This window comes from Triturus cristatus, chromosome 1_1, assembly GCF_964204655.1.
Source record: "Triturus cristatus chromosome 1_1, aTriCri1.1, whole genome shotgun sequence".
Lineage (NCBI taxonomy): Eukaryota > Metazoa > Chordata > Amphibia > Caudata > Salamandridae > Triturus > Triturus cristatus.
Window position 1 is genome coordinate 41431150 of NC_140579.1, and position 25534 is coordinate 41456683.

A 25534-nucleotide genomic window follows, 5' to 3' on the forward strand; every position below is an offset into this window, starting at 1 on the left:
GTGAACACAGTCCTGTAGGGTGGGAAGTCATGTGGGGGAGTGCTCAGGGAAAGAGTAGGGTCTTCAGTCTTTTCCTAAATCTGAGGAGGTTTTGTTCCTGCCTCAGAGAGAGTGGGAGGGCATTCCATAGTCTGGGGGCATTGTACGAAAACAGGCGACCACCTGTTCTGGCCTTCCTAATTCTGGGGACTTTTGCCAGGGAGAGGGAGTTGGATCTAAGTTGTCTGCTTGATTGTTGATGGGACACAAGAGGCCTGAGGATGGGAGGGCCTTCATTGTGCAGTATTCTATGGGCAATGCATAGGGTCTTGAAGTTGACCCGTTCCTTGACTGGCAGCCAGTGCAGACTTCTGAGGGCTGGCTTGGCCGAGTTCCTTGCTGCGGTTCCTGTGAGTATTCTTGCCGCCGCATTTTGTGCGCATTGAAGTCTGTGGGCTACAGAGACTGGGGCCCCCAGATATAGGACATTCCCATAGTCCAATCTGGAGTTCACCAGCCCCTGCATCAAGAGCTTCCTGGATTGAGGGGGGAGTAGATGGAGGATCTTTCGTGCCATCTTCATAAGGCCGAAGCACATTCCCGCAGTTTTCCTCGCTTGTGTTTTAAAACTGAGATCCTGGTCCAGCCATATCCCTAGGCTTTTTACTTCGGATTTTGGGGATGGTGGAGATCCCATACATGGTGGCCAGGGAAGAGGTGTGGGGATTTTATTTGGGTTTCCTAGGAGGAGTATTTCTGATTTTTCCCCGTTCAGTTTCAACCGGGACTCGCACATCCATTGGTGCACTTTTTCCAGACAGCTAAATAAATTGGTGAGGGCGTTGTCTGATTGGTTGAGGGAAACGACGAGCTGAGTGTCATCGGCGTACATTATTGATTTAATCCCAAAAGGTTTGACAACATCCTCGAGGGGAGCCATGTACACGTTAAAAAGTGTGGGGCTCAGGGAGGACCCCTGGGGCACCCCACACTTGAGTGCCTGAGCCTTGGAGATGGAGTGCCCATCTGTCACTTGGAAAGACCTGTCTTCAAGGAAGGATGAGATCCAGGCTAAAGCGGAATCCGCCACTCCAATCAGTTCAAGACGGTGAACAAGGGTTGCGTGGTCCACCGTGTCGAAGGCGGCACTCAGGTCGAGGAGGATCACTGCCACTGATCCTCCTATGTCTAGTATGCCCCTAGCTTCTTCGACCACGGCTAACAATGCGGTATCCGTCCCTTGTCCTGGTCTGAAGCCTGTCTGGGTTTGGCGGAGGAGATGGTTGGTCTTTAGGAACTCAGAAAGGTGTTGATTCGCTACTCTCTCGGCGATTTTGCTCATCGCCGGTAGCAGTGAGATCGGTCTAAAGTTTGATGGGTCTGTGGGGTCAAGATGCGGTTTTTTATGAGAGCCTTCACAGTGGCTTTTTTCCAGTTTGCTGGGACTGTGCCATGTTCGAAAGAGGCGTTGATCAGGTTGGTGAGAGGAGGGGCTATAGTGGAAGCAACTTGCTTCAATTTACTGATCGGAGCTGGATCTGACGGGGCGCCGCTTTTGACTTTGTGCAGGACGTTGAGAAACGTTTCGGTGGTGATTTGGGGAAAGGAGAGCAACCTCGGGGTGTCTTGGGAGGCCGGGTGGTAAGGGCCTCTTAATGCAGTTGGCGCCGCCGGGAGGGAGTTGAGGATTTTTTCGAAAAGAATTCGGCCATCTGGTTGCATTTTGTGCCATCCAGGTCTGGCGGTGGAGGGGCTTCCTGTATTTTGGAGAGGAGTTTGACTATCCGATAGGTCTCTTTTGCGGAGTTGGTCGCGGCTGCTATTTGATCCTCAAAGTAGGCGGCCTGTGTCGCTTTTAATGCATTTTTGTAGAGCCTAATGTGGGCTTTGTATCCACTTCTGTCTTCTGTGTTCCAGTGCTTTCTCCATTGGCGTTCAAGCCTTTTGCCTTTCCGTCTTAATTCACGTAGTTCCTCAGTGAACCACGGTAGTTTGGAGGATTTCCTGTTGGGAGGGAGGGCTTTGAGTGGCAGGACTGTATTGAGAGAGTCGCTAATCCAATTATGTAATTGAATTTCGGCTTTGGAGGGGTCGGGGTCGATTGTGGGTAGAGTGGAGGACAGAGAGCGTTCCCATAGGCTAGTGTCTAGTTTTTTCCATGGGCGTGACGGGGCCCGGGGGCGAGGAATATCCGAGATCTTCCCTGGAAGTTGGAGTTTGAGAGGAACCAAGAAGTGGTCAGACCAGGGGAGAGGGAGAAGAGTTTGAACAGAGAGTTTGGAGAGGTTAGAGAAGATGGGATCCAATAGGTGTCCTTTCATGTGGGTGGGATCATTACTGAGTAGTTGTAGATTCAGGGAATTTAGATCAGTTTTTAAGTCTGTGGCAAGTTTATTGCCTTGATCATCGAAGTGGAGATTTAAGTCCCCGAGGATTGTAAAGTTTGGCGTCCCGCACGCCAGGGAGGAGATGGCGTCAATGAGTGAGTTTATGAAACTCCCTACCTGTCCTGGCGGACGGTAGATTAACACCCCAGTTAGTGTAGTAGAAGGTGGCAGGTGTAAAGAAAAGAGGAAATTTTCACTGTCGAGAATGGGGCTGTCTTTGAATTGACATGTGAGGTTGTCACGATAGATAATCGCGATGCCCCCTCCCGTTCCTGTCGGTCTATTGAGGGTTTTAATGAGGTACCCAGGAGGTAGTGCTCGGATGATGTCCGGGTCGGAGCTCTCGCACAGCCAAGTTTTTGTTAAAAACAGAACGTCCAAGTTTGACTCTGTTAATAGTAGGTTAATTTCAATGTGGTGTTTAGGGAGTGACCTGCAATTCAGCAGGGCCATCTCCAGGCAGGCAGGTTCGGAGTAGGATAAGGGCGTAGCCCTGTAGGCGCAGATAGGGCATCTAAGAAGCTCCTGTTCCGGGGTAATAAGTCTGTTACATCTAGTGTTTAACGGATCTCTGAGTTGGTACAGAGTTTCTTGTGAATATTTGATTCGGAGCGCATCAGAACCGGCCAGGGGTGTGGGCTCTAGGCTCGGTCTGGCGCGGACGGGCGCAGACGGGCTTGCCTTAGGCGCGCCTTCGGCACGCAAACGGCGCTCCCGCTGCGCTCGTCCGCTGCGCTTCCGCCATAGGCACATTTTATGGAGGTTGATTGAGGGAGGGGAGAGGGGGGTGTGGCCAAACAAGTGGGCGTGGCCTGAGTCCTCGCACTGCGAGCGTCCGAGGAGTGGAGCAATTTAGGAGTCAGCTGGCAGCATTAGAGTCCGCTACGTGAGCTGGGTAAAGTGCTCGATTGTTTAGCAGTTGCAGGGTGCTGTGGTGAGTTTTCTAAAAGCTAGCACATGTTATTCAGTGACAGTTTTTAAATTTTTAAAAGCAAAAGCAATGCGCTGCGCGCTCTCCCGGCTTCCGCCTCAGGAGTGTGATCAATGGCTACCTGGCGCTTTTATTCAGCGTTTAAGTAGTCGTCTCGGGGGGCGTGGCCAAACAAGTGGGCGTGGCCTGAGTCCTCGCGCTGCTAGCGTCCGAGGAGTGGAGCAATTTAGGAGTCAGCTGGCAGCGTTAGAGTCCGCTACGTGAGCTGGGTAAAGTGCTCGATTGTTTAGCAGTTGCAGGGTGCTGTGGTGAGTTTTCTAAAAGCTAGCACACGTTATTCAGTGACAGTTTTTAAATTTTTAAAAGCAAAAGCAATGCGCTGCGCGCTATCCCGGCTTCCGCCTCAGGAGTGTGATCAATGGCTACCTGGCGCTTTTATTCAGCGTTTAAGTAGTCGCCTCGGGGGGCGTGGCCAAACAGGTGGGCGTGGCCTGAGTCCTCGCGCTGCGAGCGTCCGAGGAGTGGAGCAATTTAGGAGTCAGCTGGCAGCGTTATAGTCCGCTACGTGAGCTGGGTAAAGTGCTCGATTGTTTAGCAGTTGCAGGGTGCTGTGGTGAGTTTTCTAAAAGCTAGCACACGTTATTCAGTGACAGTTTTTAAATTTTTAAAAGCAAAAGCAATGCGCTGCGCGCTCTCCCGGCTTCCGCCTCAGGAGTGTGATCAATGGCACTTCTGTTTCTAGAGAAAGCTTCAAATCCACTGGCGCCGCACTAGCAATGCAGCTGATGCACTTCTGTTTCTAGAGAAAGCTTCAATATCCACAGGTGCCACTCTAGCAAAGCAGCTGATGCACTTCTGTTTCTAGAGAAAGCTTCACATCCACAGGCGCCGCACTAGCAATGCAGCTGATGCACTTCTGTTTCTAGAGATAGCTTCAATATCCACACGCGCCACACTAGCAAAGCAGCTGATGCACTTCTGTTTTAAGAGAAAGCTTCACATCCACACGCGTCGCACTAGCAAAGCAGCTGGTGCACTTCTGTTTCTAGAGAAAGCATCACATCCACAGGCGTCGCACTAGTAAAGCAGCTGATGCACTTCTGTTTCTAGCGAAAGCTTCAAATCCACTGGCGCCGCACTGGCAATGCAGCTGATGCACTTCTGTTTCTAGAGAAAGCTTCAATATCCACAGGCGCCGCACTAGTAAAGCAGCTGATGCACTTCTGTTTCTAGAGAAAGCTTCAAATCCACTGGCGCCGCACTAGCAATGCAGCTGATGCACTTCTGTTTCTAGAGAAAGCTTCAATATCCACAGGCGCCGCACTAGCAAAGCAGTTGATGCACTTCTGTTTCTAGAGAAAGCTTCACATCCACAGGCGCCGCACTAGCAATGCAGCTGATGCACTTATGTTTCTAGAGAAAGCTTCACATCCACAGGCGCCGCACTAGCAAAGCAGATGATGCACTTCTGTTTCTAGAGAAAGCTTCACATCCACAGGCGCCGCACAAGCAAAGCAGCTGATGCACTTCTGTTTCAAGAGAAAGCTTCAATATTCACACGCGCCGCACTAGCAAAGCAGCTGATGCGCTTCTGTTTCTAGAGAAAGCTTCACATCCACTGGCGCCGCACTAGCAAAGCAACTGATGCACTTCTGTTTCTAGAGAAAGCTTCAATATCCACAGGCGCCGCACTAGCAAAGCAGCTGATGCACTTCTGTTTCAAGAGAAAGCTTCACATCCACTAGCGCCGCACTAGCAAAGCAGCTGATGCACTTCTGCTTCTAGAGAAAGCTTCACATCCACAGGCGCCGCACTAGTAAAGCAGCTGATGCACTTCTGTTTCTAGAGAAAGCTTCAAATCCACTGGCGCCGCACTAGCAATGCAGCTGATGCACTTCTGTTTCTAGAGAAAGCTTCAATATCCACAGGCGCCGCACTAGCAAAGCAGTTGATGCACTTCTGTTTCTAGAGAAAGCTTCACATCCACAGGCGCCGCACTAGCAATGCAGCTGATGCACTTATGTTTCTAGAGAAAGCTTCACATCCACAGGCGCCGCACTAGCAAAGCAGATGATGCACTTCTGTTTCTAGAGAAAGCTTCACATCCACAGGCGCCGCACAAGCAAAGCAGCTGATGCACTTCTGTTTCAAGAGAAAGCTTCAATATTCACACGCGCCGCACTAGCAAAGCAGCTGATGCGCTTCTGTTTCTAGAGAAAGCTTCACATCCACAGGCGCCGCACTCGCAATGCAGCTGATGCACTTCTGTTTCTAGAGAAAGCTTCACCTCCACAGGTGCCGCACTAGCAATGCAGCTGATGCACTTCTGTTTCTAGAGAAAGCTTCACATCCACAGGTGCCGCACTAGCAAAGCAGCTGATGCACTTCTGTTTCTAGAGAAAGCTTCACATCCACAGGTGCCGCACAAGCAAAGCAGCTGATGCACTTCTGTTTCTAGAGAAAGCTTCACAGCCACAGGCGCCACACTAGCAATGCAGCAGATGCACTTCTGTTTCAAGAGAAAGCTTCACATCCACTGGCGCCGCACTAGCAAAGCAGCTGATGCACTTCTGTTTCAAGAGAAAGCTTCACATCCACTGGCGCCGCACTAGCAAAGCAACTGATGCACTTCTGTTTCTAGAGAAAGCTTCAATATCCACAGGCGCCGCACTAGCAAAGCAGCTGATGCACTTCTGTTTCAAGAGAAAGCTTCACATCCACTAGCGCCGCACTAGCAAAGCAGCTGATGCACTTCTGCTTCTAGAGAAAGCTTCACATCCACAGGCACCGCACTAGCAAAGCAGCTGATGCACTTCTGCTTCTAGAGAAAGTTTCAAATCCACAGGCACCTCACTACGAAACCAACATTATTCAAGTGCTGAAGACAGAGTCGTTGCACGCAGGGGCTGGCAGAGGCAGTGTACGCACATCCCGCCTTGTATATCAGCCAATGGGAAGAGGACAACATGGACTGGAAGTGCACCAGTTACTGATGGTGGGCAGTCTAACACTGCTTATGCAGGACTGACGTCACTCGCTTTGCCCCACCCCTCTCCAGTGAAGCTTAGTAGCCAATGGGAGCAGTTGGTGTGTGTGAAAGTGGGCAGGAATGGATAAGAGGCCAAAAAGGCCTGAAAATAAACAAAATTGCTATGACAGGATACAAAAGTGGGGGTCAGGCTACGAGGTACTGACAGGTTGTCAGCGATCTACTAATAGCTCGTAATCGACTGGTTGCAGACCCCTGCTTCAAATGTTTCTGGATTTTCTCCCCATAATTCTAGACTGTAATTTCATAAAAAATTAGCCAACGTACGACCACAGGACGCTCGCTTATAATTAATCATTTATCATCCTGAAGTCCTACTGTAACGAACCAACATAGGGCTATGGGACGCTTGCTTATTATCCTGAAATTTTATCATCCTGAAGTCGTGCTGTATTACCGTTTTAGTGCCGCTTGGCCTTCTTAGATCGTCTCCGGGTTTGCATGGTTCACTTAAGTGATGAAGTCTACATTTTACCAATCAGAAAATGTATATTTTTGTGTCTCAATCATCTGGCTTCCCGTTGTGATTTTATTTTTCACTCCTCTTTTGTTTATTTCTTGACACCCTTCAATTTCATGGTCCGTTTTCATGATGTTTTTTACCATATTCTGAAGCAGCTGATGCACTTCTGTTTCTAGAGAAAGCTTCAATATCCACAGGTGCCGCACTAGCAAAGCAGCTGATGCACTTCTGTTTCTAGAGAAAGCTTCACATACACAGGCACCGCACTAGCAAAGCAGCTGCTGCACTTCTGTTTCTGGAGAAAGCTTCACATCCACAGGCGCCGCACTAACAAAGCATCTGATGCACTTCTGTTTCTATAGAAAGCTGTTTCTAGAGAAAACTTCACATCCACAGGCGCCGCAATAGCAAAGCAGCTGATGCACTTCTGTTTCAAGAGAAAGCTTCACATCCACACGCGCCGCACTAGCATAGCAGCTGATACACTTCTGTTTCTAGACAAAGCTTCAAATCCACTGGCGCCGCACTAGCAATGCAGCTGATGCATTTCTGTTTCTGGAGAAAGCTTCAATATCCACACGTGCCACACTAGCAAAGCAGCTGATGCACTTCTGTTTCTAGAGAAAGCTTCACATCCACAGGCGCCGCACTAGCAAAGCAGCTGATGCACTTCTGTTTTAAGAGAAAGCGTCACATCCATCCGCGCCGCACTAGCAAAGCAGCTGATGCACTTCTGTTTCGAGAGAAAGCTTCACATCCACAGGCGCCGCACTAGTAAAGCAGCTGATGCACTTCTGTTTCTAGAGAAAGCTTCAAATCCACTGGCGCCGCACTAGCAATGCAGCTGATGCACTTCTGTTTCTAGAGAAAGCTTCAATATCCACAGGCGCCGCACTAGCAAAGCAGCTGATGCACTTCTGTTTCTAGAGAAAGCTTCACATCCACAGGCGCCGCACTAGCAATGCAGCTGATGCACTTATGTTTCTAGAGAAAGCTTCACATCCACAGGCGCCGCACTAGCAATGCAGCTGATGCACTTATGTTTCTAGAGAAAGCTTCACATCCACAGGCGCCGCACTAGCAAAGCAGATGATGCACTTCTGTTTCTAGAGAAAGCTTCAATATCCACAGGCGCCGCACTAGTAAAGCAGCTGATGCACTTCTGTTTCTAGAGAAAGCTTCAAATCCACTGGCGCCGCACTAGCAATGCAGCTGATGCACTTCTGTTTCTAGAGAAAGCTTCAATATCCACAGGCGCCGCACTAGCAAAGCAGTTGATGCACTTCTGTTTCTAGAGAAAGCTTCACATCCACAGGCGCCGCACTAGCAATGCAGCTGATGCACTTATGTTTCTAGAGAAAGCTTCACATCCACAGGCGCCGCACTAGCAAAGCAGATGATGCACTTCTGTTTCTAGAGAAAGCTTCACATCCACAGGCGCCGCACTAGCAAAGCAGATGATGCACTTCTGTTTCTAGAGAAAGCTTCACATCCACAGGCGCCGCACAAGCAAAGCAGCTGATGCACTTCTGTTTCTAGAGAAAGCTTCAATATCCACACGCGCCGCACTAGCAAAGCAGCTGATGCGCTTCTTTTTCTAGAGAAAGCTTCACCTCCACAGGCGCCGCACTAGCAATGTAGCTGATGCACTTCTGTTTCTAGAGAAAGCGTCACCTCCACAGGCGCCGCACTAGCAATGCAGCTGATGCACTTCTGTTTCTAGAGAAAGCTTCACCTCCACAGGCGCCGCAATAGCAATACAGCTGATGCACTTCTGTTTCTAGAGAAAGCTTCACATCCACAGGTGCCGCACTAGCAAAGCAGCTGATGCACTTCTGTTTCAAGAGAAAGCTTCACATCCACTGGCACCGCACTAGCAAAGCAGCTGATGCACTTCTGTTTCAAGAGAAAGCTTCACATCCACTGGCGCCGCACTAGCAAAGCAGCTGATGCACTTCTGCTTCTAGAGAAAGCTTCACATCCACAGACACCGCACTAGCAAAGCAGCTGATGCACTTCTGTTTCAAGAGAAAGCTTCACATCCACACATGCCGCACTAGCAAAGCAGCTGATGCACTTCTGTTTCTAGAGAAAGCTTCACATCCACAGGCGCCGCACTAGCAAAGCAGCTGATGCACTTCTGTTTCTAGAGAAAGCTTCAAATCCACTGGCGCCGCACTAGCAATGCAGCTGATGCACTTCTGTTTCTAGAGAAAGCTTTAATATCCACAGGCGCCACACTAGCAAAGCAGCTGATGCACTTCTGTTTCTAGAGAAAGCTTCACATCCACAGGCGCCGCACTAGCAATGCAGCTGATGCACTTCTGTTTCTAGAGAAAGCTTCAATATCCACACGCGCCACACTAGCAAAGCAGCTGATGCACTTCTGTTTTAAGAGAAAGCTTCAGATCCACACGCGCCGCACTAGCAAAGCAGCTGGTGCACTTCTGTTTCTAGAGAAAGCATCACATCCACAGGCGCCGCACTAGTAAAGCAGCTTATGCACTTCTGTTTCTAGAGAAAGCTTCAAATCCACTGGCGCCGCACTGGCAATGCAGCTGATGCACTTCTGTTTCTAGAGAAAGCTTCAATATCCATAGGTGCCGCACTAGCAAAGCAGCTGATGCACTTCTGTTTCTAGAGAAAGCTTCACATCCAGAGGGACCACACTAGCAATGCAGCTGATGCACTTATGTTTCTAGAGAAAGCTTCACATCCACAGGCGCCGCACTAGCAAAGCAGATGATGCACTTCTGTTTCTAAAGAAAGCTTCACATCCACAGGCGCCGCACTCGCAATGCAGCTGATGCACTTCTGTTTCTAGAGAAAGCTTCACCTCCACAGGTGCCGCACTAGCAATGCAGCTGATGCACTTCTGTTTCTAGAGAAAGCTTCACATCCACAGGTGCCGCCCTAGCAAAGCAGCTGATGCACTTCTGTTTCTAGAGAAAGCTTCACATCCACAGGTGCCGCACTAGCAATGCAGCTGATGCACTTCTGTTTCTAGAGAAAGCTTCACATCCACAGGTGCCGCCCTAGCAAAGCAGCTGATGCACTTCTGTTTCTAGAGAAAGCTTCACATCCACAGGTGCCGCACAAGCAAAGCAGCTGATGCACTTCTGTTTCTAGAGAAAGCTTCACACCCACAGGCGCCACACTAGCAAAGCAGCAGATGCACTTCTGTTTCAAGAGAAAGCTTCACATCCACTGGCGCCGCACTAGCAAAGCAGCTGATGCACTTCTGTTTCAAGAGAAAGCTTCACATCCACTAGCGCCGCACTAGCAAAGCAGCTGATGCACTTCTGCTTCTAGAGAAAGCTTCACATCCACAGGCACCGCACTAGCAAAGCAGCTGATGCACTTCTGCGTCTAGAGAAAGTTTCAAATCCACAGGCACCTCACTACGAAACTAACATTATTCAAGTGCTGAAGACAGAGTCGTTGCACGCAGGGGCTGGCAGAGGCAGTGTACGCACATCCCGCCTTGTATATCAGCCAATGGGAAGAGGACAACATGGACTGGAAGTGCACCAGTTACTGATGGTGGGCAGGCTAACACTGCTTATGCAGGACTGACGTCACTCGCTTTGCCCCACCCCTCTCCAGTGAAGCTTAGTAGCCAATGGGAGCAGTTGGTGTGTGTGAAAGTGGGCAGGAATGGATAAGAGGCCAAAAAGGCCTGAAAATAAACAAAATTGCTATGACAGGATACAAAAGTGGGGGTCAGGCTACGAGGTACTGACAGGTTGTCAACGATCTACCAATAGCTCGTAATCGACTGGTTGCAGACCCCTGCTTCAAATGTTTCTGGATTTTCTCCCCATAATTCTAGACTGTAATTTCATTAAAAATTAGCCAACGTACGACCACAGGACGCTCGCTTATTATTAATCATTTATCATCCTGAAGTCCTACTGTAACGAACCAACATAGGGCTATGGGACGCTTGCTTATGATCCTGAAATTTTATCATCCTGAAGTCGTGCTGTATTACCGTTTTAGTGCCGCTTGGCCTTCTTAGATCGTCTCCGGGGTTGCATGGTTCACTTAAGTGATGAAGTCTACATTTTACCAATCAGAAAATGTATATTTTTGTGTCTCAATCATCTGGCTTCCCGTTGTGATTTTATTTTTCACTCCTCTTTTGTTTATCTCTTGACACCCTTCAATTTCATGGTCCGTTTTCATGATGTTTTTTACCATATTCTGAAGCAGCTGATGCACTTCTGTTTCTAGAGAAAGCTTCAATATCCACAGGCGCCGCACTAGCAAAGCAGCTGATGCACTTCTGTTTCTAGAGAAAGCTTCACATACACAGGCACCGCACTAGCAAAGCAGCTGCTGCACTTCTGTTTCTGGAGAAAGCTTCACATCCACAGGCGCCGCACTAACAAAGCAGCTGCTGCACTTCTGTTTCTGGAGAAAGCTTCACATCCACAGGCGCCGCACTAACAAAGCAGCTGATGCACTTCTGTTTCTATAGAAAGCTTCAATATCCACAGGTGCCGTACTAGCAAAGCAGCTGATGCACTTCTGTTTCTAGAGAAAGCTTCACATCCACAGGCGCCGCACAAGCAAAGCAGCTGATGCACTTCTGTTTCTTGAGAAAGCTTCACATCCACAGGCGACGCACTAGCAATGCAGATGATGCACTTCTGTTTCTAAAGAAAGCTTCACCTCCACAGGCGCCGCACTAGCAATGCAGCTGATGCACTTCTGTATCTAGAGAAAGCTTCACATCCACAGGTGCCGCACTAGCAAAGCAGCTGATGCACTTCTGTTTCTAGAGAAAGCTTCACATCCACAGGTGCCGCACTAGCAATGCAGCTGATGCACTTATGTTTCTAGAGAAAGCTTCACATCCACAGGCGCCGCACTAGCAAAGCAGCTGATGCACTTCTGTTTCTAAAGAAAGCTTCACCTCCACAGGCGCCGCACTAGCAATGCAGCTGATGCACTTCTGTATCTAGAGAAAGCTTCACATCCACAGGCGCCGCACTAGCAAAGCAGCTGATGCACTTCTGTTTTAAGAGAAATCTCCACATCCACACACGCCCGCACTAGCAAAGCAGCTGATGCACTTCTGTTTCTAGAGAAAGCTTCACATCCACAGGCACTACACTAGCAAAGCAGCTGATGCACTTCTGTTTCTAGAGAAAGCTTCAAATCCACTGGCGCCGCACTAGCAATGCAGCTGATGCACTTCTGTTTCTAGAGAAAGCTTCAATATCCACAGGCGCCACACTAGCAAAGCAGCTGATGCACTTCTGTTTCTAGAGAAAGCTTCACATCCACAGGCGCCGCACTAGCAATGCAGCTGATGCACTTATGTTTCTAGAGAAAGCTTCACATCCACAGGCGCCGCACTAGCAAAGCAGCTGATGCACTTCTGTTTCTTGAGAAAGCTTCACATCCACAGGCGCCGCACTAGCAATGCAGCTGATGCAGTTCTGTTTCTAAAGAAAGCTTCACCTCCACAGGCGCCGCACTAGCAATGCAGCTGATGCACTTCTGTATCTAGAGAAAGCTTCACATCCACAGGCGCCGCACTAGCAAAGCAGCTGATGCACTTCTGTTTCTAGAGAAAGCTTCACATCCACAGGCGCCGCACTAGCAATGCAGCTGATGCACTTATGTTTCTAGAGAAAGCTTCACATCCACAGGCGCCGCACTAGCAAAGCAGCTGATGCACTTCTGTTTCTTGAGAAAGCTTCACATCCACAGGCGCCGCACTAGCAATGCAGCTGATGCACTTCTGTTTCTAAAGAAAGCTTCACCTCCACAGGCGCCGCACTAGCAATGCAGCTGATGCACTTCTGTATCTAGAGAAAGCTTCACATCCACAGGTGCCGTACTAGCAAAGCAGCTGATGCACTTCTGTTTCTAGAGAAAGCTTCACATCCACAGGCGCCGCACAAGCAAAGCAGCTGATGCACTTCTGTTTCTTGAGAAAGCTTCACATCCACAGGCGCCGCACTAGCAATGCAGCTGATGCACTTCTGTTTCTAAAGAAAGCTTCACCTCCACAGGCGCCGCACTAGCAATGCAGCTGATGCACTTCTGTATCTAGAGAAAGCTTCACATCCACAGGTGCCGCACTAGCAATGCAGCTGATGCACTTATGTTTCTAGAGAAAGCTTCACATCCACAGGCGCCGCACTAGCAAAGCAGCTGATGCACTTCTGTTTCTTGAGAAAGCTTCACATCCACAGGCGCCGCACTAGCAATGCAGCTGATGCACTTCTGTTTCTAAAGAAAGCTTCACCTCCACAGGCGCCGCACTAGCAATGCAGCTGATGCACTTCTGTATCTAGAGAAAGCTTCACATCCACAGGTGCCGTACTAGCAAAGCAGCTGATGCACTTCTGTTTTTAGAGAAAGCTTCACATCCACAGGCGCCGCACAAGCAAAGCAGCTGATGCACTTCTGTTTCTAGAGAAAGCTTCACACCCACAGACGCCGCACTAACAAAGCAGCTGATGCACTTCTGTTTCTATAGAAAGCTTCAATATCCACAGGCGCCGCACTAGCAAAGCAGCTGATGCACTTCTGTTTCTAAAGAAAGCTGTTTCTAGAGAAAGCTTCACATCCACAGGCGCCGCACTAGCAAAGCAGCTGATGCACTTCTGTTTCAAGAGAAAGCTTCACATCCACACGCGCCGCACTAGCAAAGCAGCTGATGCACTTCTGTTTCTAGAGAAAGCTTCACATCCACAGGCGCCGCACTAGCAATGCAGCTGATGCACTTCTGTTTCTAGAGAAAGCTTCAAATCCACTGGCGCCGCACTAGCAATGCAGATGATGCATTTCTGTTTCTAGAGAAAGCTTCAATGTCCACAGGCGCCGCACTAGCAAAGCAGCTGATGCACTTCTGTTTCTAGAGAAAGCTTCACATCCACAGGCGCCACACTAGCAATGCAGCTGATGCACTTCTGTTTCTAGAGAAAGCTTCAATATCCACAGGCGCCGCACTAGCAAAGCAGCTGATGCACTTCTGTGTCTAGAGAAAGCTTCACATCCACAGGCGCCGCACTAACAAAGCAGCTGATGCACTTCTGTTTTAAGAGAAATCTCCACATCCACACACGCCCACACTAGCAAAGCAGCTGATGCACTTCTGTTTCTAGAGAAAGCTTCACATCCACAGGCACTACACTAGCAAAGCAGCTGATGCACTTCTGTTTCTAGAGAAAGCTTCAAATCCACTGGCGCCGCACTAGCAATGCAGCTGATGCACTTCTGTTTCTAGAGAAAGCTTCAATATCCACAGGCGCCACACTAGCAAAGCAGCTGATGCACTTCTGTTTCTAGAGAAAGCTTCACATCCACAGGCGCCGCACTAGCAATGCAGCTGATGCACTTATGTTTCTAGAGAAAGCTTCACATCCACAGGCGCCGCACTAGCAAAGCAGCTGATGCACTTCTGTTTCTTGAGAAAGCTTCACATCCACAGGCGCCACACTAGCAATGCAGCTGATGCAGTTCTGTTTCTAAAGAAAGCTTCACCTCCACAGGCGCCGCACTAGCAATGCAGCTGATGCACTTCTGTATCTAGAGAAAGCTTCACATCCACAGGTGCCGCACTAGCAAAGCAGCTGATGCACTTCTGTTTCTAGAGAAAGCTTCACATCCACAGGCGCCGCACTAGCAATGCAGCTGATGCACTTATGTTTCTAGAGAAAGCTTCACATCCACAGGCGCCGCACTAGCAAAGCAGCTGATGCACATCTGTTTCTTGAGAAAGCTTCACATCCACAGGCGCCGCACTAGCAATGCAGCTGATGCACTTCTGTTTCTAAAGAAAGCTTCACCTCCACAGGCGCCGCACTAGCAATGCAGCTGATGCACTTCTGTATCTAGAGAAAGCTTCACATCCACAGGTGCCGTACTAGCAAAGCAGCTGATGCACTTCTGTTTCTAGAGAAAGCTTCACATCCACAGGCGCCGCACAAGCAAAGCAGCTGATGCACTTCTGTTTCTTGAGAAAGCTTCACATCCACAGGCGCCGCACTAGCAATGCAGCTGATGCACTTCCGTTTCTAAAGAAAGCTTCACCTCCACAGGCGCCGCACTAGCAATGCAGCTGATGCACTTATGTTTCTAGAGAAAGCTTCACATCCACAGGCGCCGCACTAGCAAAGCAGCTGATGCACTTCTGTTTCTAAAGAAAGCTTCACCTCCACAGGCGCCGCACTAGCAATGCAGCTGATGCACTTCTGTATCTAGAGAAAGCTTCACATCCACAGGTGCCGTACTAGCAAAGCAGCTGATGCACTTCTGTTTTTAGAGAAAGCTTCACATCCACAGGCACCGCACAAGCAAAGCAGCTGATGCACTTCTGTTTCTAGAGAAAGCTTCACACCCACAGACGCCGCCCTAGTAAAGCAGCTGATGCGCTTCTGTTTCAAGAGAAAGCTTCACATCCACTGGCGCCGCACTAGCAAAGTAGCTGATACATTTCTGTTTCAAGAGAAAGCTTCACATCCACTGGCGCCGCACTAGCAAAGCAGCTGATGCACTTCTGTTTCTAGAGAAAGCTTCACATCCACAGGCACCGCACTAGCAAAGCAGCTGATGCACTTCTGCTTCTAGAGAAAGTTTCAAATCCACAGGCACCTCACTACGAAACCAACATTATTCAAGTGCTGAAGACAGAGTCGCTGCACGCAGGGGCTGGCAGAGACAGTGTACGCACATTCCGCCTTGAATCTGTTTCACAGCGTAAGAGCAGCGTTGGGATTGGTTGGAGCAGGCAAAGTCAGCTCTCCTTTGGAGACCGGGTCGCTGCGGATAGGATCCCTGGCTCACTAACGTTGTGCGGGTAGGAGAGGCCTTATGTGCGCTTGCGGGGTTGGTCATCGGAAGACATCCATCCATCCTGACTTGCGCACTCACACATCTTTAGACCCAGACACTCTTCCGGTGTTGTCTATAATGATGCAACGCCCCCGCCCCCTCATAAATTGAAAGTCTGCTGCTTGCAATGTGCAGCCTGCCCACCCCTGTAATTTAAGCACCGCGACCGGGAATATAAACTGTCTAAATGCATACTAGGGTCCAGGGGGCAGCAAATACAGGGGGGCAATGCCCCCATGGAGAAATCGCACCTGGGTGGAATTACATCTAGTACATCAGGACTATGATTGTTGCCCCCGTATGTCATGGTTTTCCTCCCTTATGCCAAGAAGCATCTCCAATGAGCTAGTGCCTGTATCTTGCCACAGTTACCCCCTATGCCAAACATTGCCTCCAGTGTGCCAGTAGCAGTAGTTTTCACAGGTGCCTGTCCATACCAGCAAAGCAATTGCCTCCAGTATTCCAGCAGTAGATTTTTTCCATAGGTCCCTCTATAAGCCACAAATTACCTTCAGTATGTAAGGGCCTATGGCAGACTAGCAAGCATTACATCATATTCTCACTCACATTTACTCAACCACACTCAATCATTTATTCTCACTCAGTCTACCTCACTCTCACTCATTCTTACTCTGACTCCACCATACTTGCTCATACTCACTTGCTCTAACTCTGTCATTCTCACACATTCTGTATCACTCATTCTCTCTCCTCCATTCACACTCACACTAACTCCAACTCTTACTCACTCATACATTCTCACTCGTGCACTCACACTTATTGTCGCACATTCTGACTCACTCATACTCACTGACACTCATCCTCACTTATTCTCACTCACTCCCTTTTAGTGGCTCTCAGACACTACCTGTCACTGACACTCGCTGTTACTTACACACACTCATGCTCACACGTACAAACACATTCACAAACACACAACCACACTCCGATCCCCAAGCTTCTACCCTACATACATTTAAAAGCATTTTTTACTTGTCATCTGCCACAGAAGTTCTCATTCTAGATCCTCGTGCCCCATTTTTTATTACACTAACAGTGAATAATAATCTATCATTCACTATTAGTGTAATATAAAATTGGCTGAAAACAAAGATGGAGCACGACTCCCATAAGGGTGAGCTGCCTCTGTGTCCTTGGTACTCATTTTGCTACCTCTGAAGCCAGAGGTCGCACAAGCAGTGTCAGGGGTCACAAGGGGCAAGCCTGGAGTCACAGCTGTGACCCCTGGCAATCGCTAAATGATGCCCGTGCATGTGACCCTGTTGTCAAGTGACCTCATTCAGAATATCTGAATGTGCTGTGTTTTGTGACTCCATTCAGAATGACACTGTGCTGTGTCATTACCATTCAGAATATCAGTTTCTGTTATATCTTGTGACCTCATTCTGAATATCACATTTTGTGCTTAGTCAGGCAATACCCCAGAATGTGCTGTGTCATGTGACCCCAGTCACTGTTTTCTAACCATAGATAGTTAAGTGTTTCACTCCTAAAAATACTGCCAAAACTTTAACATTTCCTGTGGAAACTGATTTCACTGTGTTTGTTTCCCTGTTTTGCAGGATGTCAGAAGCACCCTAAGCAGGTAAGGTTGGTTTATTATCCTCCTATCAGTGTGTAAGGAGCAGGATTCAATGCTGCTGTGTGTAAATGCCACCACTGAGCTCACACAAAGTGTTAGGAAACTTTCAGATCCTCGTAAAATCAATTTACATTCTCAAAAAAAAATCTTACGTCCTCAGAAACCTCCCCTGCGTCATCAGGAAACTCTCTTAAATTTTCAGAAATTCCTGCAAGTTTTCAGCAAACTCTTTTGAGTCTTGAAATAATTGCTACAGAAATGAGCTGCTGTCCTCACAAAACATATTTGTATCTTTAAAGCCTAACTGAAGTCGTACGAAAAGTACCTTGAACATACAGAAAAAGCAAGCCCATTCTGGAAAAGTCCCCTCAGGTTTTCCTCCATTCAGACTTGTGCATAAACTAAGACATAATTTCCTAACTATAGAGACACATATGGTGGCTCTGCTTACAACAATTGCAGATCCAATTTTCAGCACTATTGTTAGAGATGTTAGAACATACACATATATCTTCATGTGGGGTAGAGGTTCTACCATGGTACGGCAGACACCCCGCCACCGAGGGTGTTCACCTGCTTGGGACAATGTCCTTGGCAACAAATATACAAAATAATAAGTACTAGAGCACACATAGAAAGTCCATTTAATAAATAAAGTAGTCCTAATATGAAGTCCATCAAATTTGTTGTTCTTTTTTGTGAAGTTATTTTATTCCATTTGTAGTTTCCACAATGTTCGGTTTTTATATAAGCAGGAACGGCCAATATCTGGTCTATACGAGCACAAGCAGCTGACACGTGTTTCGTCCATTGGGCTTTGTCAAGGCTGCAGAAAAAATACATACATTGGAATGGAACATCATATCTCACGAAATCTTTTACGTAAAATTCTTACGTGTCAAAACTTCAAATAGCAGTGATGAGGCGAAGGAAAATAGTGACATGAGATTATATATGCCGGTCACAACGCACTGGGGATATTGTGTAAAAATGCATTGTAGCGTCAGCTCACCCAAAGCCATAAAAAGTGTTAGCCGTGATGGGCGATGTTGAACAAAAGATGAGAACCCAAGGAAGGGGGCCATAGAGAATGCCAGTATATATTATAATACAAGCGAAAAACTAGATTTTACATGCATTGTGCTCTATAAGATACGAAGAAATATGCATGTTTAGTGTTCCATTTTGCATGCAAGGATAGAATAAACTTTAGTAGTGAGATTTAATAAGAATATAGAATACCTGAGCGCCCTGTAGTAAGGACAGTGTCCAAAAGTAGTTCGAGAGATGCAGAGCAGATCTTGTCAGAATCTATTTAAAATATATATAAAATTGTATGTATATTCGACCATGCTGAGGAAAAAATAGTAGTGTGCGGAAAAGTAAACATTAGTACACCGCAAGGAGAGCGAAGTCTCCTGAGTAGTAGAAAGGGCAGTGCAAATAACAACATATAAAAGTAGACCAGTTCAGAATGGAAACTGATCACCCAGGTGAAACGAGGGAAGTGATTGCATGTGTAGTGCAATACAATTAAAAGGGCCAATGTATGAATATTTTTCTTGTGAATTTCCTAGTGGAGTGGGAAATAAGCAAGTAGCATTTTATGAGTGACTGGTGGTGATCGGTCAGTATAATACCAAAAGAGGCCATCTAGGGTAACCTACCAAACCCACACATTTCTGAAAACTAACTAGAGACCCGGGAGAGTCCAGGGAGATATGGCTTGCGTGGATCCCCCAACGTTTCCCTAGCCAGAATCCACTGCAAACCTCAAATTTTGCTGAAAAAATCAAACTTTTCTCAAATGTCTGTGTGAGAAAGTTCTAGGATCACAGGACTGACACAAGTTTCCTGACACTCAGCGCTCCCCCAGGTCTCCCGATAAAAATGATACCTCACTCGTGTGGGTGGGTCAGGTACCCATGACAGGCAAGGGCCCAAATCATATTGTGGAGACTTCAAAATTACCCATCAAAAAAACGACCGGGTTTTGCAGGGAGGGGGCACCGGGGATTTTTTGCCCCTGGGATCGCAGCCATCTAGGGGAACCTACCAAACCCATTTCTGGAAACTAGACAACTTGGGGAGTCCAGTGAGATAATGCTTGTGTAGATCCCTCAACGTTTTCTTACCCAGAATCCCCTGCAAACCTCAAATGTAAGTAAAAAAAATCACTTTCTCTGTAATTTTTTGCGTGGGATCACCGTGCCGGCACAAATGTCCTACCACCCAACGTTCTCCTTGTTCTACTGAGCAAAATGATACCTCACCTAGGTTTGCAAGGGATTCTGGGAAGAGAACCTGGTGGAAGCCACACAAGTCACCCCATCCTGGATTCCCTGGATGTCTAGTTTTCAAAATGTTATAGGTTTGCTAGGTTTACATAGGTGCCAGCAGAGCTAGGAGTTCAAAGTGTACAGCTAGGCACTTTGCAAAAAAAGGGTAGGTTTTCACTGTAAAAATAAGGTGTATCCATGTTGTGTTTTGCGCCGTTTCCTGTCACGGGCACCAGGCCTACCCACACAAGTGAGGTATCTTTTTTATCGGAAGATGTTGGGGAATGCAGGGTGGGTGGAATTTTGTGGCTCCACGCAAATTCCAGAACTTTCCATCACAGAAATGTGAAGAAAATGTGTTTTTTTAAAATAAAGTTTGAGGTTGGCAAGGAATTCTGGGTAAGAGAACCTGGTAAAAGCCACACTAGTCACCCCATCCTGGATTCCACTGGGTGTCTAGTTTTAAAAAATGTATAGGTTTGCTAGGTTTCCCTAGGTGCCGGCAGAGCTAGGGTTCAGAATCTACAGCTAGGCACTTCACAAAGAAAGGGTCAGTTTTCACTGTAAAAATATGGTGTGTTCACGTTGCGTTTTGGGCTGTTTCCTGTCTCTGGCACTAGGCCAACCCACACAAGCGAGGCACCAGTTTCCTGTCGCTGGCACTAGGCCTACCCACACAAGTGAGGCACGATTTTTGCTGGGAGACTTCGGGAAACATAGAATAGTAGAAGAGGTGTTTTTGCCAATTGACTGTATATGCATTTATCCCTTCCAAATGTAGGACAGTGTGTAAAACAGTATAATTTTCAGAAAAGCCCTCTAATTCACTTGCTGGTATAGGTACCCACATATATGGACTTGAGCAAATAACCACTGCTTCAAAATACCCTTCTGTTGTTCCCATTTTGGAAATACATAGTTTTCCTCGATACCTATTTTTCACTCTTTATATTTTACCGAGTGAATTGCTGTACACCCGGTGCACAATGAAAAACCATCGCAAGGCGCAGCTCAGTTACTGGCTCTGGGCACATTGGATTCTTAGTGAACCTACAAGTCCTATATGTCCCCACAACCAGAAGGGTCCTGTGGATGTAACGGTATATTGCTTTAAAAAATCTATCATATTTAAAAGAAGTTACCGGTGACAACGTTGGCACAAATGGCTGAATTTTCAACTCATTTTCAATTTTCCCTATTTTTAACTGTTACGTTCTATAAGAAAACCTTGAAGAATCTACACAAATGACCCCTTACTGAACTCAAAGTTTTGTCTACTTTTCAGAAATGTATAGCTTTCCAGGATCATTATTGCTTTCATACCCATTTGTACCAATAACTGAAAGGAGGTTGAAAGCACAAAAAATAGCAAAAATGGGCAAAGTCCCAGTAAATTGCCAAAACTTTGTAAATAAATTTGGTTTTCTGACAGAAGTCTGTCAGTCCCTGAAAGCTGGGAAGATGGTGATATCAGCACCACAAACCCTTTGTTGATACCATTTGCAGGGAAAAAATTGACGCTTTCATCTGCAGCACGTTTTTCCTATTTTTTCCCCAAAATTCAAAATTTAACTGTATTTTGGCTAATTTCTGGGTCCCCTCCAGGGGAATGCACAAACCTTGGGTACCTTTAGAATCCTCAGGATGTTGTCAGAAAAGGACGCAAATTTGATATGGATACTTTATATGGACAAAATGTTACTCATATCACCTTCCAGCTAAGCTGTGAGCCAAGACGCCTCTACCTGGAGTGTCTAACGTATGTGTTTGCTGACTTTTTCTTATAGTTTTGCCCTTTTGTAGGAAGGAGAACTGCCCATTTCTTAGCAAAATAGAGGTGTAGTAATAGGATGTTACAATTTTCTTTGCCATATCACAAAGGGACACCATCTTTGATCTACTGATATAAAGCTGCTGACCCTCCCTTGCTTCAGTCTCCTCCAGAACTTCTTTCATGAGATCCTGGCTCCCCTGGAAGCCCATATAAAGCTGCCGACACTCCCTTGCTTTAGTCTCTTCCTCCTTTCAGGAGATCCTGGCTCCCCTGGATGGCCATATAAAGCTGCCGACCCTCCCTTGCTTCAGATTCCTCCTTCTTTCATGAGATCCTGGCTCCCCTGGATGCCCATATGAAGCTGCTGACCCTGCCTTGCTTCAGTCTCCTCCAGGGCTTCTTTCATGATATCCTGGCTCCCCTGGATGCCCATATAAAGCTGCCGACCCTCCCTGGCTTCAATCTCCTCCGGAGCTTCTTTCATGGGATTCTGCTCCCCTGGATGCCCATATAAAACTGACGACCCTCCCTTGCTTCTGTGTCCTCCGGAGCTTCTTTCATGAGATCCTGGCTCCCCTGGATGCCCATATAAAGCTGCCGACCCTCCCTTGCTTCAGTCTCCTCCGGAGCTTCTTTCATGAGATCCTGGCTCCCCTGGATGCCCATATAAAGCTGCCGACCCTCCCTTGCTTCAGTCTCCTCCGGAGCTTCTTTCATGAGATCCTGGCTCCCCTCGATGCCCATATAAAGCTGCCGACCCTCCCTTGCTTCAGTCTCCTCCAGGGCTTCTTTCATGAGATCCTGGCTCCCCTGGATGCCGATATAAAGCTGCCGACCCTCCCTTGCTTCAGTCTCCTCCGGAGCTCCTTTCATGAGATCCTGGCTCCCCTGGATACCCATATGAAGTTGCCGACCCTCCCTTGCTTCAGTCTCCGGAGCTTCTTTCATGAGATCCTGGCTCCCCTGGATGCCCATATAAAGCTGCCGACCCTCCCTTGCTTCAGTCTCCTCCGGCGCGTCTTTCATGAGATCCTGGCTCCCCTGGATGCCCATATAAAGCTGCCGACCCTCCCTTGCTTCAGTCTCCTCCGGCGCGTCTTTCATGAGATCCTGGCTCCCCTGGCTGTCCATATAAAGCTCCCGACCCTCCCTTGCTTCAGTCTCCTTCTTTCATGAGATCCTGGCTCCCCTGGCTGTCCAAATAAAGCTGCCGACCCTCCCTTGCTTCAGTCTCCTCCGGAGCTCCTTTCATGAGATCCTGGCTCCCCTGGATACCCATATGAAGTTGCCGACCCTCCCTTGCTTCAGTCTCCAGAGCTTCTTTCATGAGATCCTGGCTCCCCTGGATGCCCATATAAAGCTGCCGACCCTCCCTTGCTTCAGTCTCCTCCGGCGCGTCTTTCATGAGATCCTGGCTCCCCTGGCTGTCCATATAAAGCTCCCGACCCTCCCTTGCTTCAGTCTCCTTCTTTCATGAGATCCTGGCTCCCCTGGCTGTCCAAATAAAGCTGCCGACCCTTCCTTGCTTCAGTCTCCTCCGGAGCTCCTTTCATGAGATCCTGGCTCCCCTGGATACCCATATGAAGTTGCCGACCCTCCCTTGCTTCAGTCTCCGGAGCTTCTTTCATGAGATCCTGGCTCCCCTGGATGCCCATATAAAGCTGCCGATCCTCCCTTGCTTCAGTCTCCTCCGGCGCGTCTTTCATGAGATCCTGGCTCCCCTGGCTGTCCATATAAAGCTGCAGACCCTCCCTTGCTTCAGTTTTCTCCTTCTTTCATGAGATCCTGGGCAGTCTCCTCCGGAGCTTCTCTCATGAGATCCTGGCTCTGCTGGATGCCCATATAAAGCTGCTGACCCTCCCTTGCTTTTGTCTCCTCCGGAGCTTCTTTCATGAGATCCTGGCTCCCCTGGATGCCCATATAAATCTGCCGACCCTCCCTTGCTTCAGTCAGCTCCGTCTCTAATGAGATCCTGGCTCCCCTGGATGCCCAAATAAAGCTGCCGACCCTCCCTTGCTTCAGTCTCCTCCAGAGCTTCTTTCATGAGATCCTGGCTCTCCTGGATGCCCATATAAAGCTGCCGACCCTCCCTTGCTTCAGTCTCCTTCTTTCATGAGATCCTGGCTCCCCTGGCTGTCCAAATAAAGCTGCCGACCCTCCCTTGCTTCAGTCTCCTCCGGAGCTTCTTTCATGAGATCCTGGCTCCCCTCGATGCCCATATAAAGCTGCCGACCCTCCCTTGCTTCAGTCTCCTCCGGAGCTTCTTTCATGAGATCCTGGCTCCCCTGGATGCCCATATAAAGCTGCCGACCCTCCCTTGCTTCAGTCTCCTCCGGAGCTTCTTTCATGAGATCCTGGTTACCCTGGATGCCATTACAGCTAACGATGCCCAAATCTGGCCTGGATTGTTGCCAGATTGTTTCCCCAGCCGGCGGAGCAGTGCTAGTGCGTGGCCATCTTGTCGTGGACTCAAACCACTCCCCCAATTCTTGTGATTATTAACAGGAGATTAGAGGCCTTGGCCATACCATTTGCACCTATAAGTCATTGGGTAATTCATAGAGCTTCCTTCCAGGCACAAACCCCTTTTGATCGAAATGGATCAACTTTTGAAGGACATCTGACAACCTCTTAGCCAAGATTCCTGTAATCATTTTGTAATCAGAGTTCAACTAAGATATAGGTCAATCGGACTCTGCTAACCTAGCATCTTTACCCGGCATAAGGATCATAACTACAGTTGCCTCATATTAGGAAGGTGGAATTTAACAGCCTTCCAGAGATATCTAATTAAAATAAGATACCCAGAGAGAGACGTAAGAGTTTATCAATTTTTATAGCGTTCAGATGGGATCCTGTCTGGGTCTGCTGCTTTCCCTTTACTGAGCCTCCTAACCTGTTCCCTTATCAGTCCCTCTGTGATCCTTTCCCTACAGCCTAAAATCTGCTGTTCCGTAAGACGTGGGAGTTTTTGTTTTGCAACCAGTTTTTCATTACTAAGCGGTCTGGGTTCAAATCGTTCGTATATATCCCACTAAAACTACCCAACCTCTTGTTTGTAGAAGATGGTGACAAGGTTTACACCGGCAGGGAGTGGATGTGACAATGTTGTGTTGTGGGCGCTGTCGGGAATTCACGTGTACCTCAGGTAGGAAGGTATTTATTAAGTATATACACGAGACTCCACCAGGAGCAGATGTAACCTGTCTCTGCCCCCCTCTCACTCAGCTAACGGCCGCTCCTACAAGACCCACGCTGCCTTAAAACACCCACATCCTGTCATCCTGTCAAAAGATGTTAAAGGTACTTTTGGATATCGTTAGAGCTTTTACTGTTGTGTATAAACAGTAAGTCACACTGAGCTTTAGTCCGCAGGAGCTGCTCTTAATACTGAATCTTATTTGAAATACAGGTCTTATGTGATGTTCATTCTTTGTTCCTGTGGCTGTCATTGCTCTTTAATACAAAGATGATGTGTGTGTTATTAAAGGTGTAATAATGTGAACATTCAGAGCCCAGAGGTGGTGAAGAGTTATAAAGGTAAATATCATTGTGATGATAAGTTCTGAATGCTACTGTTCAATGATATGGTATGATACGGTGTGGTGTGCTATGGTATGGTGTGATGTAGTATGGTGTGGTAGGTTATGGTGTGGTGTGGTATGATGTGGTATGGTTTGGTGTGCTATAGTATGGTGTAGTGTGCTATGGTATGGTATGGTGTGGTGTGGTATGCTATGGTGTGGTGTGATATGCTATGGTGTGGTGTGATATGCTATAGTGTGGTGTGCTACGGAATGGTATGGTATGTATGGTATGTTATGGGATGTTATGGTGGGATGGATTGGATTAGATGGGATGGTGTCGACTGGTATGTTATGGAATGTTATGATGGTATGGTGTGGTGTACTATAGGGTGAGATCATGGTATAATATGGTATAGTGGTATGGGACGGTTTGTATGGTGGTAATGGATGGAATGGAATGGCGGTATGGTATGGTGTGATATGGTATAGTGTGCGATGGTACGGTGTTGTGTGGTGTGGTGTGGTATGGTATGGTGTGGTATGGTATGGTATGGCATTTAGTGGTAACGTGCACTCACGCCAGGGTACAGTTACTTGATTTGTGTCTCTGAACTTTGTTTTTTACAGATTTTTCTAGATTTCTACTTATCTCCATTCTGTATACGTGCTGACGCATTTCCTTTGTT

At 47.8% G+C, this 25534-nt stretch overlaps 1 pseudogene across 1 annotated transcript in view; it reads left to right on the plus strand.

The window, feature by feature from the left end:
• Positions 1 to 25534, plus strand: part of LOC146869309 (E3 ubiquitin-protein ligase TRIM39-like) — a 94344-nt pseudogene that overhangs the window by 55197 nt on the left and 13613 nt on the right. The window contains exons 4-5 of the transcript XR_014979798.1: positions 17249 to 17271; positions 24812 to 24861. The product of XR_014979798.1 is annotated as an E3 ubiquitin-protein ligase TRIM39-like (transcript). The remainder of the gene's footprint in view (positions 1 to 17248; positions 17272 to 24811; positions 24862 to 25534) is intronic.